Below are 8691 nucleotides of genomic sequence, written 5' to 3'. Positions count from 1 at the left end.
AACGTATAGTAGAGGTACTTATAAGATGGAGTGCATTATATTTTATGACCGATCTGTATCGTGCCGCTGCCGTTGCATTATCCAAGACTGTAAGTGTTTTCATACTGTTTTAGTTAGGTACTTACATATTATTTTGCTTGGTTTTCCGTATATCTGCTTCATACATTTTTCATATTATTGTTTTAGAATTTGTAATCAAAGATTTATTGGTTGTACCAGATGTGTAAAGTCAAAGACTTAGAATTTGAGCTAATGTAGATGGTGCTATTCAGCTCAATGTTTTAGATCACAATGGTAAATACTGCATGATGAAAAACATAATAGGTACCTAATAATCAAGATACTGAAGGGAGTGCATTATATTAACTTTAAACAAAGCAGAATATAGTAATAGAATTCCACACTTTTAATTAAGTCTTCTTATTTTACATTGTTATCGAAAAATCTGAAAGTCCATAATACATATTTACTTAAATCTAAGTAGACATATATATAATAAATATATCCTATCTAATGATTTGCTTTGCTACGGGTAGGTAGCTAAAAGTACATCCGTTCCACACCAATTTTGGTGGCTAGCCATAAGCCGCGCGTGGCGCTGTCGCCACCTAGCGGCCATATCTGCGCTGATCGTAACAGACGCGTTTTGTTAGAGAGTCAGTCTTCTGTACCTAGTACTATTATATATTCTGTGCCTCAAGGTAATTTTTCCTAGAATTATTTAGTTATTCTTGTTGCCTTTCTGCGTTTCTTACACGTTTATTCCTAGGGAACGCAAGTCACGTCAGCTAAACTTTTCCAAGCCGGCTTCAGTTGCACAAACCACTAAGTTGTACTCGAGTAGTTAGTTGCAATCTACTTGCCTCCTTTGTACTTGACGGTCTTAACTTTTGTTGAGAGATCTTGGACAGGACAGTTACCTAATTAAGTGGTTTAAATGGTGTAAACATACTAAACATGTTAAGGAACGATATATGTTTTAATGTTATCAGACTAGGCGAGAATTGAGACACCAGCGCCAAGCGTGGCTCACTCTGCGATTTCGTCGCGTCGCTACAAGTACATGCGGCCCACACCAATTTTGGTGTCTAGCCATAGTAGTTGCCGCGCACCGCTACGGAACGGGGACGCCTGCTCGCGCTTGTCATATCTGTCGTAATAGACGTGTTTTGTTAGAGAGTGAATCTTCTGTACCTAGTACTATAAAGGATGACTCACGTTAGACCGGGCCGTGTCCGGGCCGGAGCTTCCAGAGCTTCGTTTTCTATGAAAAGCAACACGTGGTCACCTGTCATCTGTCATAGAAAAGTAAGCGCCGGAATCTCCGGCCCGGACACGCCCCGGTATAACGTGAGTCATCCTTTATTTATTCTGTACTAGCGCGCCGATTTTCCACCTTCGTAACCGATGCTACGCCGCACTCTTATTAGTCATTCTAAAAAAATATGTCTGCGGTCTAATTGCCGGGACCCAAAAATTAGACACAAACGCAGACATATTCTTAGAGAATGTAGCATGGACGCTGCTTAATTTTAAATAATTTTTATTGATGTTATAAGCCATTGTTTAAAGGCCTCCTAGACAAATTGGTATTGATGCCGCTTACGAAGCTATAGGTCCTGTGTTCGAATCCTGGTAAGGGCATTTATTTGTCTGAGTTATATACCTATATGTTTTTGCTTCTACATCTATTTATAATAGCGCCATGCATAACGTAGTACTTGGCATGAAAAGTTAAGGTGATCCGACTCTAGGAAATCAAAAAAAGAGGAAAACAAATCGTAAATAATATTTGCGTAGGCACGTACTCGTATATATGCCCACCCAAATGTTTATAATTGTTTATTTATCATTACTTAGGTATTATACAAATATTTTTACGTCGATATTTGTCTACGCATGAATATATTATTTAACATAACATTTACCAATGCGAGAAAATCAACTGGAGATAAAATTTACAACTCAGAAAATGTATTTTCGTTGGACAAGAAAATTTACAACTTTTTAACCACGTCTTTAAACTACGAAATCACTCAATCGATATTTTTTCACGTATCAATTCACCTCGACCTAATTCAGAAACAAAAAACAACAGCAACTTCATTCATATCAAAATTTTAATATACCGTAACCCTCGCACATATTACGTTATCCTTAAGATCAAGTAAGTATAAAAATCCAGTATTAGATTCTCTAAGCAATTGACGCGTAAAATGATTTGAGAATGCAAGATGGAGGAGTAAAATATTATTTTACAATTGAACGCATCGAGATTATATTTAAAGACTGATAAACTATGATTTGTGAGATCGTAAAACTTAAGACTCATTTAGACGATGCGAGAACTCGCATGCGAGTTTCATTACATTGCGGGTTTTGATCGGTCGGTAGAATTGGACGTAACCAACAGCCAGCAATGTAACTAAAATCGCATGCGAGTTCGCGCGCCGTCTAAATCAGCCCTTATATTCGGATTTTTTGGCGCAAATCTTACGTTTGCGTGCGATGAATCCCTAAACTTTAAATTTATAAGAATAGTTATGCTATTTATATTTGCAAGTATAAGTTTGTTGAACACTCTTTCGATAGTAAACTCGCCTGTACATCTGGATCGTTAGAAGGTGATTGAATAACAGTTTGGATCAAAGAAGCTGAGTTTTCCAATAGTGCTAAATTTAGTTGTGTTAGGTTTTTCGCCTTTTGTTAACGATTTTGTAGACAAACATCCTTGTGAGCAGTCTTTGTTCTTGTTAAAAGTAAAACATACAACAGAGCTTGGGATATACGAGTTAATTTACGAGGTTACTGAAACCATTGACGTCGCAACTAGTTCCATTATACTGCACGGTTGGCTCGAATTTGTGAGTGATACCGCTGAACTAGTACCATTTTTAGTGCCCGTAAGGCCCGTCATGAGATATGACTGAAACGCTAAAGGGGAGAATGACTAGGTAAAATGATGCTACGCGATTAAAAATAGGTACCTATATGATTTAAGTTTCCTTCATACAATACTTATTCTAGAACTAACGGACTGTCCTCTACTAGGCATTTACATTCCATTCAACTCGGTTCTCAATTTCTTTCGCGCGTAGTATTTTAAATAAGGATTTCATCGTTTTCCAAGAATTCTGTGAGTGACAAAATCGAGCTATCGAAGTTAAAAAACCGGTCAAGTACCTACGAGTCGGACTCGCGTTCCAAGGGTCCGTACATTACCTACCCAATTTTTAATAATGTATTTTTTTTTATGTGGAACGTGAATGATTGCCTTTAAAAACCCGTAGGGGTCGGATCTAAAACTACGTAATTAAGTCCGACTCACGCTTGACTGCACATTTCTAATAGGTTTTCCTGTCATCTAGGTAAAGATATTTATAGATAATATCTAACTACTTATTTATAAGTTCAAGTACACCTCAAAGGCCTAAAGCTCCTTAACCTGTAAATCGACCTTAGACTCGGCAGTCCAAATAATTAAGTGAAAATAAATGCTGAAATAAAAGCCCTGAAACAGAAAACTTAAGAATTCTTAAAAAACGGGTCTTGATGGAAACGATATTTGTTTTGAGAAAAAGCGCCACTTGCACCATCCCACTAACCCGGGGTTAACCGGATAAACCGTTAAACCAGTCTCAAACTGTATTAATTGGTAACCGGGCGTTTTCTAAAATAAATATTGAAAACCCGATTCTCACAGATCCTGGTGTTTTTGGGTTCTTTCAACTCAGGATCACTAGCATATTCAATCCTGATGATAAAAAACTTGTCCCAAAAATTTGTATGAAAATTGTACATTCCACTACGTCACGTTCATACAAGTGAAAATTTTTCTCATAATAAAACGTGATGTAATGGAATGGACATTTTGGGACATCTTTTTTTAATGGAAGGATGGAGAATGCTGTCGATTCTGAGTAGAATGAGCCCAAGAATATCCAGATTTGAAAGAATCAGGTTTTCGATATTTATTTTAGAAAACGCCCAACCATGGTAACTCCAGATTTAACAGGTTAACCCCGGGTTAGTGAATGGTGCAAGTGGCCCTAAGGGGAATATTTTACCGATAAAAACGGGTTTTAAGTAGAATAGGAAAACTGATGTTCATTATTATTGTTTGGTGTCAAAACCAATGTTAGCTTAAGGCAAACTACATTTTGGGTTACCTAGGTACTTTAATTGACAGCAAGTGAACCTGATACGCCTAAGAACCTGATATTCACCCTGACAACGCCTAAAAATGGATTTAAAAGTTTATATACCTATCTTAGTTCTCAAACTTTTACTTACCAGTGAAGAAAATTTCCTACAGATCTGCCAACAAAGATAAATTCTCGTTATGACTTCACAACAAGTTCTTACTTTTGTTTATTTTATGTTTTATTGTTAATCATTCGGGAGTTGATTGTTTTTGTAACGTGTTTTAAGACACTTTCAAAATTTCAACACAAGTTTAAAATGACTAACGTGTGGGTATTCTTTGAGACAAGTAGATACAGTCGCCATCAGACAACTACATACACCTTGTATCTAAACAATAAACGGGCCTTATTAACAAAAGTCACAATACCAAATAATTATATTATTACACATTACTATTGTGATATTAACAAGCTAATAGTACTTCCGGGAATTAATATGAGCACGATAAAGTGGTTTTATCTTCATTAGAGTGTTACATGGCAATACACGACATGGAAGCGAAATTGGAAACCTAGGCGTAGTGAGTATTGGATACAATCTTAAGGATGACTCACGCTAGACCGGACCAGGGCCGGGCCGGAGCTTCCGGCGCTTCGTTTTCTATGCAAAGCACCACGTGATCACCGATCAGCCGTAATAGAAAATGTCACGTCGGACACCTCGGCCCGAGCACGGCCCGGTCTAGCGTAAGTCATCCTTTAAACTACGTAACCTAACCTCACTAGTAACTCCCGTAACAATTAATTAATAGGTACCTATATTTTTAGTTCACTCTGGCTAACTTATAAGCTAACTTATAAATATGCTTGCTTCTTATATATTTGCATCTATTGATAAACAATGCCGTCGGTATTCTGATCAGGGCTGCCAGTACATAATTCTTGATTATACGATCCAGTGCCTGCAATTATACGAAATTCGATTGCATTATACGAGAACACAATTAAAAAAAACGATTAATATTAAATGGATATTTTAGAAATAGGGGTCTTACCGCGAAGACCGAAATACGCAAATTGCGGGGGTCTTTCTCTTTTACTCCAATGAAGGCGTAATAAGAGTGACAGAGAGGGACGTCCGCAATTTGCGATCTTCGAATTTTGCAATTATAGCCCTCACGTTGACGTACGGTTCCATCAAATTGTACATATAACAGTACTGACACACTGTTTTTTGAAGTATTGTCAGTAGTTTGACACCGGTGTTTTTTTTCGTATCCAATTATACCGATTGACCACCTACCTATACGTAATAGATACGAAAAAAATTCCATTATACGAATTTCGTATCCAATTCTACGATCGGCCCCAATTTCACCACGCCGACATTTGTCAGTGACATATGTCGGGTGACAATTGTCAAGTGACAGGTGACAAGTGACAACTTCGTAAACTGTTTTTGTATAGAAGTGCTTATAAACATGACAGGCATTTAGTTACAATTGTCCAATTGACAATGATTTGGTGAAACAAGAGTAGTTTTTATAAGTCGACATATTTGTCAATTTGTCGGTAATTCTTGACATGAGATCGGAGCTGCGTCAGGCTTGGGTGACAATTGTAGTGTTTTCGTTGTTAGCAAACCCCGTTATCATCGTTGCAGTTCATTAAAAATAAACGTTCGCAAAACTGTGTACCCTAAATTCGCCTTTAGGGTACAAATAAAAATCGCTTTAAATCGCTTTTAAATTCTTCTTAACTAGCATTAAATCATAATTCCATTATAAATTGTAATTGTTGCCTATGAAGGCGTTTAGTAATTCAACATTTAGGATTTGGAATAAGTCTCAGTATAGTTTTCATAATAAAAAAAAAATATAATGCGAAGTTGGGAACCGGTAGCGAAATTAGGTATGTTTAGATAGGTATTGTAAGTTAAATTTCCGACATGATTGTAAAATTGTTATGGAATAAACTATCTTATCTTATCTTATTGTTTTTTTAATAATTTACTTGGGCGAAGTTGGGCACTAACAGTAAAGTTAGGGTTTTGGTTAGTTAGAAAATGAATCTCCGCGAAAGCAATAGTGGTGATATTCTTATACAAGGGAATATATAAAGTACGAATAGATTCCTACTTTGACGTCACTGACTTTGCATTTGCAGAAAAAAATACTTAAAACGAACAAATAATAATGCTTTGACGCCTTGTCAACAAATAATGTAGGTATTGTAATTGTAATTGTAATTAGCCTTTATTATTGAAGCTGGTACATAACATATATTAATTTGATTTATCAACTTTAGCTTCAACTCGTCCTTTGACGTAGGCCTCCTCCATAGCTTTCCATTTGTTTCTTTCTTTTGCTGTTTGCATCCATTTACCTCCTATTCTTGTTAAATCATTCGACCATCTAAACTTTTGTGGGCCACTCTTTCTTTTATTATATCTAGGGCACCACTCTACAAGGTCTCTTGTCCACTTATCCAAGGTTTCTCTCATCATATAATGTAGGTATACGCTGCATTAAATGGGGTCGGGACACAGATGGGATCTCAATCAATATCATGTTAGTGATGACAACACGGCACATCGAAAGCAATTAACGATCTCTTGTGAAGAATTGACAAATATGTCGACTAGTAAACATTACCCTTGTTTCACAAAATAATTGTCATTAAATTTAAGATGGACAATTGTACTAAACTACCTGTCATGTTTATATGAAGTTCTATACAAAACAATTTACGAAATTGTCATCTGTCACCTGTCACTTGACAATTGTCACTCGACATATGTCACTGACAAATGTCGGCGTGGTGAAACAAAGGTCTGTCATTTTTTTGACAATTGTCGTACCTGTCAGCTTGGTGAAATAGGGGCGCAGCCCTGATTCTGATATTGGGCCCGAGTCGGATTTTGAACTAGACATCTACTTATTAGATTTCTATTAGACATCACCAAGATATGGGAACGATATTTTTAAGATCTAGTCTGTCAAATTTGACATTTCCGCGATTCTGGAGATACTCTTGAACGATTTCCACAATGTCTAAAACGTCTCGTTATGTATTTTTAGATCTCAAAATGATTTTGAAACGATCTTAATACGATAATTGAACGTAAAAGTGACATTGGTTGCCCGAATTGAGCTGCAAAATATATCTAGTTGAAATCTAAACTAGGTACCAGGTATCTAGTACATATCGTATCGTTCTCTTCTCTAGAACGGATCTTGTTTTCCGAATACATACCGCGGTCTCTTGGTAATTGGAGCGTGCGAAATCCACTGCGAGACGTGTCATTGAGGCATCCCATGTGATAGTTTCAGGAACTACTTAGTGCTTAGAGTAGCTTCGCTACTCGTACTACTTAACTCAGACACTACATACATCGGGTAAAAGCTTGGAGTTTTAGTAGGTAGCTTAGTTTTGAAGACACACTCACTTTTGGAAACCAACTTAAGCTCATATAAGTACACATACGTAATAACACATACAAATCCTTTAAGTACTTACACCTGCACAAGTGTACAAGCACCTTATGATGATGATTGGCCCATGGGCCTTCTATTCCATATTGATCCGTGTCACGCTCATAATAGTAGGTTAAGTGTTACCCTTGTTTTACCGCGTTGGATATACATTTAAATACATCCCTTGGAGATACACTTTGTAGTTGTATTTGTAGTTAATTACACATTTTAAGGTCTAGGAATTGTAATGAGGGTTTAAGGGTAAGATTACATTGTAAGCGAGATGAATAAATGACAAAGACGACTAATCTCCGTGTAAATCGGTTTGTTTATCACGCTTGCATTATCTGTCAGTTCCCTTGATAATGAGTACCTTTGTGGTAAGTCGCATCAAAAAACCCGTCGTCAAAATGAATTTTGACATTTGCCGCAGCAATGCAGTCGGCAGTAATGTCGCGACGCATTAATGAAGCAGTAATGCTGATTTAGTCTGAATCCGAAGAGTACCTTAAGTATTATTGCACCTAGCTATTGTATATAAGACCGGCCGCGGTATTCGGAAAACAAGATCCGTTCTAGAGAAGAGAACGATACGATATGTACTAGATATAATATGATATAATATTATACCTGGTAGTTAAGATTTCAACTAGATATCTTTTGCAGCTCAATTCGGGCAACCAATGTCATTTTTACGTTAAATTATCGTATTAAGATCGTTTCAAATCGTTTTAAGATCTAAAAATACATAACGAGACGTTTTAGACATTATGGAAATCGTTCAAGAGTATCTCCAGAAACGCGGTTTTATAAACGACTGTATAATAATAGGCACTGGTAAGGAGAAAACAAAATGTATTCTGACAAATAATAAATAGATAAAAAGTATCAAAACCACAAACATAATAAAAAAGGTAAATTTATACAAAAAGGTTGTGCGATCTTGCACACGCGGAAATGTCAAATGTAACAGGCTAGATCTTAAAAGTATCGTTGTCGTATATTGGTGATGTATAATAGATATCTAATAGATATCTAGTTCAAAATCCGAATCGGGCCTCTATTCACTG

The sequence above is a fragment of the Cydia amplana genome, chromosome 14 (assembly GCF_948474715.1).
Source record: "Cydia amplana chromosome 14, ilCydAmpl1.1, whole genome shotgun sequence".
Lineage (NCBI taxonomy): Eukaryota > Metazoa > Arthropoda > Insecta > Lepidoptera > Tortricidae > Cydia > Cydia amplana.
The sequence above is the reverse complement of the archived record's forward strand: the minus strand, read 5'-3'. Positions refer to the sequence as shown.